Source organism: Microplitis mediator, chromosome 6 (genome assembly GCF_029852145.1).
Source record: "Microplitis mediator isolate UGA2020A chromosome 6, iyMicMedi2.1, whole genome shotgun sequence".
Taxonomy (NCBI): Eukaryota; Metazoa; Arthropoda; class Insecta; order Hymenoptera; family Braconidae; genus Microplitis; species Microplitis mediator.
Window position 1 is genome coordinate 21,491,374 of NC_079974.1, and position 13,715 is coordinate 21,505,088.

A 13,715-nucleotide genomic window follows, 5' to 3' on the forward strand; every position below is an offset into this window, starting at 1 on the left:
AAATTTCGTTGATTCATGATGCGAAAATCAAGTATACAAATAAATAAATTTGTACATAATCATATTACCGTAACATCAAATAATTTTTTTTAAATTTCAGAGAATTTTCCCATACAAAAATTTGATAAGTATTTAATAATTAATAATTGACTTGTTATTTGACAGCTAACATATATGTGTATTCAATTAATAGTTTCATTAAATAAAAGTAATGAATTAATTATTTGTAAAATAGTTTAATATCACGGCCGTATATCAAATAAACGCGCTTTTACAACCGCATGTAATACAACTAACGTTTAAACTCGTTCCTCCAGTATTTCTCGGTAAAATATTTTATATATATATATATATTTATAGGTATGTACCTGGTATGTCTATATATATATATATATATTTATATATAAAGTATATGAATGCTGTAAAAGTACGGAAAAACAATGTCATCTCGTGGGTAGAATGTGAGCCGCGAGAGGTGATGCTGGCGACAAAGAAAAATAATAACAAACAAAAAAAAATAATAATAATAATAATAATGGTAAATAAATGAAAAGAAGTGAACTCGTCTTGCGGTTGTGCTCTTTTGAGACAAAACGAACGCTCTCACACACCGATTCCCTCATTCTTTTCTTTCATATCCTTTTTTTTTTCATAAAACATGTATGTATGTATCTTTTATTTTTCAGAGCAATGCAGCAGGTCGTCACACAGCTAGACTATTTCCACTTGCACAAAAAAAAATCTCGTTTTTTAAATTTATATTCATTTCTTAAATTAAACTTTTAAAAAATTACCTTTCAAATTCATTATTTTTTAAATTATTTTCAGCTGTTAATTATCCCGCGTAAATTAAACGTTTTCATAGAATTGAAGTTCCATTTTATATGTTTACATAACTAAGTTACGTTAAAAATGCAATGAAAATTTTAATTATATTTTTATTTTTATTTATTACGTTAACAAAGCGAATGGATTTAAAAATTTAATTTTTTACTCCGAAGCATATTTTTATAGAGTAAATTTATTAACAAAATAAATCAAAAGTGATTATAAAAAAGTAAATAACAATAGTTTATTTGATTTATATTAATTTAAAAAAATAATTTTATCAACAAAAGAATTCTAAAATGTCATAAAAAATATATAAATGACATTTTGCAAAAAGGCGCTCTTGTTTTGTGTTGAATAAGCATCAACGAGTTTAGTTAGACTCCTTTCGCCAAGCAATTTGTCAGTTGGAAGTGAGAGCTTGTCGATCTGTCATGACCAGGCCAATGGAAACACCGTTCACATATTTGTACGTATATACGTATATATATATACATTACATACAAATACAAAACGTATTGTACATAGTAACGTTCAATAGCAAGTCTGTCTCAGTATATTTCAGTTTGAATAGTGGGTAGAGCAAAAATTTAACTCGCATATTGCTCAGACCATAAACGATAACTCGTTCGCAATATACTATATTGAAAGCAAACAAATAAACAAAAAACTAAATAAAATATATGAAAAAAAAAAGTACAGTACAATACAATGCAATAGGATTGACACGAGAGTTTACGCCTACAGGGAATATATATTATACATATGTATTTTTTTTGTTTTTTCCGAGCGTGTGCACATGTGTGCCGGACGATGTGTGGTACCGCGGCTGCGGAGGCTGGGTATAATAGGAGAAGAGCAGACTAGAGGACAGGATGCCGGTTGATGGTATAAGTGTAGAGTGTAGAGCATGGAGACAAGATTAAATGTGAAAGACAGACTAAAGTTCATGCTTTAACGGTGTCCCATCGTGTCGCTCGTGATGCTGTCCACTGGAGGGTATTTTCAGCGATGCGACTGAGACTGCTCTCCCGTAGCGAATGCCCACCCGGAAGAACCGACCACTAGACTGACTAACGTAAGAACCCAGAACGAGGATGATCAAGTCCACTGTCCCTTGATTCTCATTCCTGTCTCATTCCCATGCTATACTATATGTTGTTATGTGCCTTAACACAACACCACACTCTCTCACTTACTCCATTCCATTCCATTATGTTAGAGTCCAGTCCAGTCTGGTCTGGTCTACTCCAATCCATCGAGTATCGAGTGAGTATAAAAAACTGGTAGGCTGCTATTTCGCCGATTACGGAATTTATCTTACTTACAATGAAAGATAACTTATACCCCTTGTTTTTGTAGCTCTTAGATAATAGTAATGGGCTCGTCTTTCATTATTAATTCTTTTGGATACGGGATTACTTATCTGGTGGTTTAGATAAGGACGTAATAAATAGGGAGAGATATGTTGAGAGCAATGGGTACGATAAATAATGTTTACTTCACATGAGGATTTTTTTATATTTAATTACTTTCCCATGGAGATTGTAGGCATCAATGGTATTTTAATTTTTCGAGAACGAAATTAGGTTTTTAAATTTATTTTAGTGTTTAGATTACAAAATTTAATTAAAAGCTACCGCATGCTGCTGTTAGTTATTTAAATGGACTTTTGAAAAACTCAATGATTTTATTTTTAAGATTAAGAAAAAATTTTTGAAGCTCTAATTTTTTTTCTTACAAAATTATGGGATTATAAAAAAGTTTTATTAAATTTTTTCAGGTGTCGGGATGTAGTTTTTATGTGATGTGATTTAAGCATGAGTGAAGCAAACATATATAGTTTTCTGGGTTACATATATATAGAAATATGTATATATGAGTGACGTGTCCCGTGTGATTTGGGAATTCGGATGTGACAAAGTACAACAGGCGATGTGTCCGTGGCGCGACTGGGGGTGAAAATGTGACGGGAGACTCGCGACGACCACCTAAACCGCCATTTCCCAAATGCAATAATGTCACACGCTACGGGGTGTGTGCATTCGACTGACGAAAATCAATTCTGCTGGTAGTTAACTGAGAATCGTCGATAGTTGTCGTATATGTTGGTTTTGTTTTTCGTTTTACGTTACCGCTCTACTCTTCAAAGATGACTACTCTTTGTTATTAATTTGAGCATAACCTACTTTTTTACTCTATGTAATTTTTATACAGATATCAACTTTTTTATGTTTTATTTTTATTGTTTAATTGCTTTTGATCGTATCACTGTATCAACAGGTCAATTGAGATATCTGATACAGTTCAATGAATTTATTTTTTGTTAACAAAAAAAAATTATTTACATATTTTTTCCGCAATAAAAATTTTTCTCTGTAAATTTATTTAAATTTTTTTATCAACTAAAATAAAATAAAATAAAAGTTTCAAAATAAAAAAAAAATATGCATAGTAGGGGAAGAGGGGGCAAAAGGGGGTAGAGTAGGCAAAACGGGGTACCCCCAAAATTTGATAAAAAAAAATTTTATATTTTAAATGGTTTTTAAAGATTCCAAAATCACGACTGTAAATATAATTAAGCGTTATTTTGAATTTTTTTTTGTAAACTTTTTCAAAAATCAACTGTCAGTTGAAAAATATTAATGACGTCTGTTTTATGACAAAAACTATTAAAGATTTTTTTTCTTCTTTTGTATCCAATAAACATGTAAAATATAATTTTTCTTCATGTAAATTACTTTAAAAAAAATTCAAATTCGTTTAAAATCCAGAAATTTTTTTTTTACCTTTTTTAGGGGGTACCCCACTTTGCCCGCAGAAATGAAAATTTTTTTTTTCAACGGTAACTGAAAATTTCTTCTATTTACTGTGAATATCATTAAAAAAAAAAATATTTAGCGTATTTGAGTCCTCGAAAACTTGGTATTTCCTTAAGTACCCCCTTTTGCCCCTCCCTCCCCTATATAATGATATATTTACGGATTTTAGGTAAAAAAAGACAGAAATAGGATGAAAAAAAAAAGGTAAAATTATTAGTGAAAAGAAGGAATGTGCAGGTAAATGGGAAACGAGGATTACCGTCTGGAAACGATGAGTCATAGTCACAACGTTCGCGTACTAACCGTAGACTATGCTTATTATATATGACACTACAATATATATATATAGTTAAGTTTATATTAGTAGTGAGACTTGGACTTGGACTGAATGTTGGAGTCATAGACCGTCAGTATTTATATTGTCAGTACGTAGAGCGACTAGTAGAGAGTACAGAGTACAGAGGAGACGTAGAGTACAGTAGTATAAACATTGTAGTTTGTAGCGTTTGTAGTAAACGTAAAGTAGACAGTGAACAATTTGCTACTAAGCAAGAGCAACGCCTTACTTTGCTGAGTAGCGCACAGTGAATGACAGTAACGGGCACCGCAGGTAATTTATTTCTAACCCGATGTTGTCGCGTCACAACTTAACGTTGTCTCTACTCGTGGTCGCGCTTTTTATACATCTCATCTTTACAACTTAGCTAAGAGCTCTCCTATTCAGGATACAGACAATGTATTTTTTCGTCTGCGTTATTTATCATTTCCTTATTACATCATTTACTTTACTTTACTTTTTTTTTTTTAGAACTACTCTATTTTTTGCTTCGGAGTAATTTATAAAATTATTTATTAATTCTGCAATTTCGTATATATTTACTACATACTTATATTAAAGTATGAGATTCTGATATAAATCGTCACTTTCGGACCGTCAGGTTTTTTAATTTAACAAAATTTCGAAATTAGTCGAATCTCAAATTCTTTTTTTAGTTTTACTTAAAATTTATAAAAAATTTAAATAAAAAAAAAAAAGTTAATTTTTAAAACACAACACAAACACGATGTAATAAATAAACAAAACAAATTTTTAAAAAAACAAACACAACAAAAAATTAAAACACCTGCCACTAAAAATATGAAACAATAAAAATACTTGTGTGTATGTATTGAGTAAACATTAAAACCATGTATTGACATTAAATGATTACGTCAATTTAAAAAATACCGGCATGTGATGATTGCGTTGAATCTGAAGGTCACGTGGTGGAATTAAGTCGCGTTAATTAGAACAAAATCTTGATATTATTTTTAAAAATTCACCTGATCTTTGATATTTTTCAGTTAACGAAACTACTGATGGTCGATTTAAATAGCAAGAGCAAGTAGTAAATAGTTAATAGTGAATGACAAACCACGTCGATCAGTGGTCGTCGAGGAACTGCACGCTTGAGAGTTAAGCGCGAAGCGTCGCGTTATCCTCCGCTAACCGAGAGCATCCGAAATTTTCCGAAGCTCAGGTGGAGGGGAAAATGGAAGAGTGGGCAAAAAAGTTGTGAAAAACGTAAAAATTAAAGCATTAATAACAGGACAGTAATAACAATAATAATGATAGGTATTATTTTTTATTTAAATTTAAATTTGAAACTGGACTAAAAAGTTAACTCGAGCATATTTATAAAAGATTTGTATTTTAACAAGTTTTGTTAATTACCCAGTGCAGTCTTTCGTTCCATTTCATTTTATTATTTCTCTTACTCCGCCTAACTGAGCACCAGTTTAATGCTAAATGTTGTTTTAATGTTAAACTAGTGTAATTACTGAAGAAAAATATACTCGTACTTGCATCAGTGTGCAGTACTTTATTCGACGGTTAATTAAGCGCTGATTTAAAGAAAAAAGAAATTTTTTTTATTGAGATTTGTTTTAATTTTTGAATTTATTTTGAACCTTGACGTTTAGTCTTTGTCAACGGTCTATTATGTTTAATTACTTTGATGTGAGGCATCAAGTGTACTCGAATGAATGAACAACTTGGTAATGTATTAAATTTAACCGAGCAAAATAGGTGAAGATGTTTAGTTTTGCTTGCTTAATTCTCTTATCTTTTGTCTTTATGACATGCTATTGTCGCTGTTATTATTTATTATTTTTTGGATATTGTTATTATTACGAGTATTTTAACCCGTAAAAAGTTCATACTATTTTTTTTTCTTTGAAATCAACTTTTCGTGCTGCAGAATGTTACAGAATTCGCTGGAGTATTCCAAATAGTTAATGAATTTCTGGAATGTTCTAAAAAGGTACAATACTTTGTGAAATGTTGGTGAGAGTTATTAGAATTTTTATAACATTTAAATTAAAGTAAGTCCTGAAATGTAATTACGACTTAAATTACAGAGGAGAGACGGTAAAATGGAGACACGAAAAAATTTAATTTTTTATATTGATTACGATACGACTTTTACTTTTGACTTTAATTGAAAGAAATAACTAATTTTCAACGATAATTTTTTTTTTATTTTCAGGTACAATGGGGTCTGCAAAAAATTTGAAAAAAAATTTTTTTAAAATATTTTTAACAAAATTTTACAGGGATATAAAGATGTAAATTTTTCAGAGATGATTTGCATTAAAAGTTTAAAGTAAAAGCCTCGGAAAAATAAGTCCTGGATATTTCAAATTTTTATAAAAAATTTTAGAAAAATAGTAAATGACAATAAAGGTCCATTTTGCCCACCTTCCCCTCTATAGTATTTTTTTTTTCTAATAAAAAATAAATTAATCTCGAGTCCTAATTTCGAAAAAATTTAACAAACTAAAATTTTTAATTACAAATAAAAAATTCCATTAACTATTGAAGATACAGCGTAAATTTTTTCCAACCCTGCAGAGTACACGGGTATGAAATATTGAAGATGAAAAAATGAATGTTGTGCCAATATTATCATAAATAAAAAAAGTAAATGAACTGTGAAAATATGATGTAATTTTAAAATATTAATTTAAATAAATTTTTAAAAAAATAACTTGTTTTTTCATCTGCCGAAATCCTTTAGGATTACAGTATCTCTTGCGATGATGATGAAGAAAAAAGTCTATTTGCAATACGACACCAAGAGCGGGATTTTCCTCGGCTCAATTCAAATACCAGGAGAGGCTCCTGGATTTTATTAAATTCCGTATCGAATTTCAGAGGGTAAAAAAATCTAAAATGCGCCAATAGTATATATGAGCCTATCTCTTTCTACATATACATTATATGTGCATACATACATACATCCATGCATACATATATATTATAGAAGCAAGTGAATTAATCTCACGTCGATTCAATATCACAAATGAAATGCTCCGGTGGATTTTCCTCATTAAAAATATACGATGAAAAAAGGTCAAATGCGGTTTTTCAACATTATTCTCGAGTTAAAAACAAAAAATATATATTTTTACGTTTTAAATGAGAGTCTAAAGTCTACTAGAACAAGTGGGTGTTTTATATTTTTTCTATTTGAATTCCCTGTAGTATGTACAGTTTGTAGTTGAAGCAGTTATTGAACCACTCGGTAACCATTGGCAACATGATATCAACAATGATATTTCTGAGGGTGTATTTTACTACATACATAGTAAATAGTAAAACTATCAAATACACTTTTGATACATACATAAACAAGTACATAGTTATATAGCTACATTACATAGTATATATATATGATATATAGATTGTATGTAGCTGTGAAATATAACTGATGAATCGCGTGACATAACATGATATGACGTTAGAGATCTATCAGCACGTTTCCATGTTGAAACTCTCATTATTAAAACACGTGAGCACGTTATTAATTTCTGTGTGTTTTAGACTGTTGTTAATTTAAAATTTTTTATTATTAATCAATATTTACTATGTGTGCACACTAGGGTGTTTCAAAGAGAAAAACAATTTTTTTTTTTTATGGTCTCCAAAAATTGAAAGTATAACTAAAAATAAAAATTTTGGTACCATTCCGAGCTCTTAATAATGATATTAAGGTTTGCCTCAATCCATTTTTCTATTTTCCATTTAAATAACACGGGAAAAAAAACTTTTTTTTTAGAATTTTCCAGCTCATCAGCCAATCAACGGATTTTTATGCACAAGAAATTTTTTTGTAGGAAATTGAACGCTCTACAAAAAAAGTCTCTTATCATTTTTTGATAAATCCCACGGTTCAAAAGTTATTGAAGCTTCAAGTCAAATTTATAGTAAATTTTGAGATTTTTTTACTTTTCCGGCGAAACTATCGGTCTTATCAAAAAATTTCACAGGAACTTTTTTGTAGATAATTTTATTCCTTACAAATTATTACGAATAAAGTTTTTCGAAATTCTGCGTTGTTTTCAACTTATTTCCATTTCAATGTCAAGCTCTTAAAAAAATAGATTTCTGATTAATATTAAGAGCTTGACATTGAAATGAAAATAAATTGAAAACAATGCGGAATTTCGAAAAATTTTATTCGTAATAATTTGTAAGGAATAAAATTACCTACAAAAAAGTTTCTATGACATTTTGTAATAAAACTGATAGTTTCGCCGGAAAAGTGAAAAGATCTCAAAATTTAATATAAATTTGACTTGAAGCTCAAATAAGTTTTGAACAGTGGGATTTATCAAAAAATGATAAGAGACTTTTTTTGTAGAGCGTTCAATTTCCTACACAAAGTTTTATTGCGCATAAAAATCCGATGAGTGGTCTGTAAGTTAGAAAATTCGAAAAAAAAAAAATTTTTTCCTATGTTATTTAAATGGAAAATAGAAAAATGGATTGAGGCAAACCTTAATATTATTATTAAGAGCTCGGATTGGCACCAAAATTTTTGTTTTCAGGTATACTTTCAATTTTTGAATACCAAAAAAAAATTTGTTTTTTCTGAAACACCCTAGTGCACACACAATTTTAGATAACACGTGTTTTTATTATTTAAAAAAATTTATTTGTATTTTAAGTTGCAATTAGGAACGTGCGATTCTCTTGAAAAATGACTTTGAATTGAAGACTTCTGTCGGGTGTTTTAAGATTTTTAAAAAATGAAACAGGAAACGGTGCAAGGTTGATAAAAGCAGGTAGAAAAATACTTTTCCATGAAATACTTGACGGTATTTCCTTATACTGTTGTATACTATAGCATAAAATATATGTATATATACTCTATTTCTATTTCTGTTCATCATTTTTATTAAAACGTATTTTTCCTTTTTTCTTATTATTCACTTTTCCCACGCCCACTAAATCTCAAAGACGACAAAACAGAGTGTAAAGGTGTTTAGTTATTTCATTTAGATTTTTTCTAAAAAGTACCGGATTTTATATTTTTAGTTTTATTATATACCTTCGGTTATTTACATTCCTCAGTGGCTGTATCTCATCATCAATACATTATTTTTGTCATTAATGATTCAGATAATATATATATAAATAAATTAACAGATGAATAGATTTTTTATTTTATTCATCTGAGATTTAATATTTAATATTAAGTAGCAATAAAAATTTTTTATTATTTACGTTTATTTTTATTGGATTATTAAATATGGATTTTTAATTCAAATTAATCTGGGTCACTCTTACGCTTATTTTATTTATTATGATTAAATTTTATAACTTGTTAGTAATGCAGGAGAAACAACGCTGAATATATATATATATATATAAATATATGTGTGTACATAGCTTCGTTATGTTTAAGCTTGTGTACCTTTTGCACTAGATAGAACGTAATTAACCGAAACGTGACACAGTTACAATAGAAGTTAATTTGTTGACTCGTTGACCCAAGATATATGTGTATATATTTTTTTTCTTATTTAATTTCTTCGCAATTATTACTCCTACTCTCATTAACTTCATGCGTTACATTGACACCATTTTCCAGAAAGGAAAAGTCAATCAAAGAAATAAAAGTCAATTTTCATACTCAATTTTTTTTTTTTTTAATTTTTAAATGAATGAGTTTTGATATTTTTATTTATTTTAATTCTTGGGTCAAATTTTGAAAAATTATGAATTTTTTCCGTAGCTTTATAAATATAGAATTCAAAATATATATAAATTTCAAAAATAAAATTAATCGACTTTTTTGGAGTTTCAAAAATTTTTTGACGGCCCATCGTACCCCGAACGTATAAATAGTTTTTTTTTAATGGTCTGTTTTGACGTATACTCGTGAAAAAAGGAAAAAATTTTTTAAATATACGGTTGTGTTAAATTTTCAAACTCAGAGGAATTCAATGTAATTTTTTGAAAATCAAAAATTTATTTGGAGATTTAATTTTTCTATTATGAAATTTGAAAAAAATTCATAAATATTTGAAACATAAAAATAAAATAAAAAATTTTTATAACCGATCTTAGAGTTTATAAAATTTGAACTTTCATATAATGAACCCAAAAAAAAATATATTCCGTAGTTCCGAAAATAGTGAGCGCGTGTTTTAAAAGGCTAAGTAAAATTTTTAAGTTAACTGAGGGTTTCAAAGCAAATACTTGTATGCATTAATATTTACATACTCGTTAAAAAAAAATTTCGGCTGAATATATTTGAACAAAAATTTCTTTAGTCAGCTAAAAATATTCAAGTGAAAATTTATTTCATCAGATTTTTTCGCATGTACCCAAAGAAATAAATTGAATAACAGAATAATTATTGAAAAATGTAATTAGAGAAAGTAGATTAAGTGTATAAAATTGAAAATGAGTTAGAGGATGAGTAGGAAATCAGGTGGATTGCCAGTAGATTCGTAATCGGGATTCATCGTCGGACATAATTGGATAGAAAAGGGTATGTTCAATGTCTACATATATGCACATATGTAGCAGGTAAAATAGACTATTGAAAGGCCATTTACAGCTCCGTGAACAGAGAACACGAGTGATGGGCTTTTGTTCAATCTCATTCTATTGAGTGAAAAAAAAGAGAATGACTTTTTTTCTGTTTTCCATTTCCATTTTAATTTTTACATCTGTCAATACCTGTACTTAACATCCCACATTTTTACAAATTAACCTTCAAGTATCAAATGTCTCATTTCTTCTCCTCTTATTGTCAACTCTTTCTGCAAGTTAATGACAGCTAATTACAACTTTTGTTTTTACCATAAATATATACAATTTTAATCATTTCGACTCAAGTTTTAAACGTGACCGGAATAAATTTCATACCTTTTCGTAAAAGAATAAGTATACAGAATACCTTCAGGAATAAGAGCAAGTATAAGAATAAGACGAGAAAAAAAAAAACAAGTATAATTAAATAAAAGTAATAACGTCGAGTACTATAGTGATCGTAAAACTCTTAATTAGCTTCTCTTTTTCATTCTTTAATTCTCAGTCTATCTGTCTATCTATTAAACTTTATATCCTACTTTGAATTCGCCTTACACTTCAAGATACTTATATTCAAACTCAATTGATTTATTTAATTTATTTCCTGTAATATATATCCTGTGATTTTAATTTATTCAAAACACTAATTAAATTATTCCCATTGCATTATTACTCACTAATATAAATATCTATATCTATATATTTTCTTTTATTTCTCTAATTAACAAGTAATAAAAAACGCAATAATTGAATAATTAACTAGATAATACCTTTTAAGTAGCCATTAAATATTAAATCGATTATATATGAATAAATAATAATGTTATTTGAATTAATAATGATATATTAATCTATATACCTACATACTGAATAATAATTACAACGTTGTAATTTAAAACTTGTATATGGCCATTTACGGAGCCATAAAAGAATGAAGTTTAACCGTTCATTGAACTGTTATAAGAAATAAAACCGATGAAACTAAACGAGAAGTGTACAAACCTCTGAAGCTAAAGTTAAAGCATAACAAGAACAAGAATAAGAACAAGAGCAAGAAGACTAAGAATGAGAAGAATAGGGAGAAGAGTAGTAGCACGTGATAAAGAAAAATCAAGGAAGTAAACACGTCTTAACTTATGTGTATCAACTGCTTATATTACCTTTTGTATGCATACGCTAAATTCTAGGGCGTATATTAACAATAATAAAGTGAATTACAAACATGGAATTACCGTGGATGAGAATAACAAAATTGTCGTGTAATTTATTAACATATATGTGTATATGTATTTTAAAGTAAGTTGTGTTTTCTAATAGAAAGATTGTATACGCTGTAAAAAATTAGCGGAGTAAATATGGAGTAAATGTGGAGCGGATGACTGTTTATTTATTTAATTCCTTCGGAGTGAAATTTACTCCGAAAGGGGGTTAAATTTAACATTGAAAATCCATGTACTTGAAGATCGAAACGTTTTTCACGCAACGAAAATTAAAATAATTCATGAAATTTGTGTCTAAAGGCGAATTTAGGGGGAGTTGGGGGTGGCCGGTCATTTTCGGGTGACGTGCGAAATATTTCCGGAATCTAGATCCAGTAGATTTTTTACTTTTCATTTCTTTTTTCTTATTTTCGTTCAGCGAAAAACGTTCCGATCTTCAGGTTCATGAAAATCCGCTTCGAAGTGGAATTCACTCCTAAAAGATGTTTATTTTAATACTAAAACTCCAAATCGGAGTAAATGTAAATCCGAATTGAAATAAAATCAAGATCACTCCGAAATCACTCGGCTTCAAAAGCAAACTCCCTGTTTACTCCGTATATAAATGATTTTTTTTTAAACTCCAGAACTCTGATTGACGAAGTGAATGCAGATTGAAATAAAAAATCCGTAATCACTCCGAATTCACTTCCAATTTTTTACAGTGTATATATTTTAAAGTGAGTTGTGTTTTCTAATAGAAAGAAAGTATATGGTTTAGAATTTTATATATTTTTGGTTGGTATGATGGGTATGTTGCAACATGACCAAATAAGCAGAAACATGTGTCATGTGTATGTATGTAAGTATGTATGTATGTATGTATGTATGTATGGATCTAAGCACTTGGACATGTAGTATAGAGTTTAGAGCAGTGCAGTGTATAGAGAGTACAGAGCCAATAGAGGATAGAGGCTGTCTTCTGCTACTGGTATACCATCTCTGTGATGTCTAGTTTCCGGATGCGGTCATAGACAGGTTCTTTACCTCAGTGATGCGTACTCTAACATACCTTGTAGTTGAGGGTATTGAGGGTGCAGATGTAGGAGAGTCTTTAGAGTCGTCGAGTTGTAGAAAACGGTTAATTCCGGGGAACGTATTCCCCGCGTCGTTAAACATCCCGGTCGGGAAATTTCCGGTGAACGAATAACGGATTTAATTATGTTATAGCTGTTTTAATGCAATATTTAGTTTTTTTTTTTCAGTGCGATTTCATAATTATAATAATAATAATAATAATTCTATTTTTATAAATATATGCATATAAATAATGAAATAAATTATTATTCGAAGCGAAGGCAAATTAATAATTGAAGTCTTGAGTGACAGAAATTGAATGGATAAAAAATTGATTAAATATAACTTTAACTATTGACCTAAATTTTAAATAAAAATCACGTCATAAATATTTAAATGAAAAAAAAAAAAAAAAATTATTTAATACTCGTGAGATTTTTAAATTTTAAAATTAAATTTTTTAAAATTTAAAATATAAAATTCCCTTTACACAAAAAAAAAAAAAAAAAAATTGCGAAATACGGTAGTGGAGAAATGGGAGTTGAGGGCAGAATATTAATCCCTTGATACTCCAAGTCCTGATTAAAATAAGTACTCGTATTTTTACGAAACCCCTATTCTGGTATTATATTTAAGTGTGCGTATAATAAAAGAAAACTGTAAGATAAATTTATCTAAACAGATGTAGCAACCATTTGTTAGCAAGTTTGTGTATCCAACGCAGCGGTTACTATGTGAAAAATATCTAACGTGACTCGGTATTTGAAAAATTGAAGCAAAGTACCCTCGAGACTTGAAAATGCTCTTAGAGCTAAAATGTATAAGAAAAAAACTAAATGTATGAGGTTAAACGATGGCACCGCAGTATATCGAGACATATTTATTTTCTTTTATCATAGTTTTTTTTTTTGCACAAGCGAA

General features: G+C 28.9%; 1 protein-coding gene across 4 annotated transcripts in view; it reads right to left on the reverse strand.

Annotated features, from left to right (window-relative positions):
* LOC130670211 (apoptosis-stimulating of p53 protein 2) overlaps positions 1 to 13,715 on the reverse strand; it is a 119,089-nt gene that overhangs the window by 49,170 nt on the left and 56,204 nt on the right. Inside the window, exon 1 of one of the 4 annotated variants that reach the window (XM_057473491.1) lies at positions 4,879 to 5,097. The exons of the other annotated variants lie outside the window; for them this stretch is intronic. The gene's annotated coding sequence lies outside the window, so the exon portion shown is untranslated. Of the gene's footprint in view, positions 1 to 4,878; positions 5,098 to 13,715 lie in introns of those variants that run through there. 4 annotated transcript variants of the gene reach the window in all.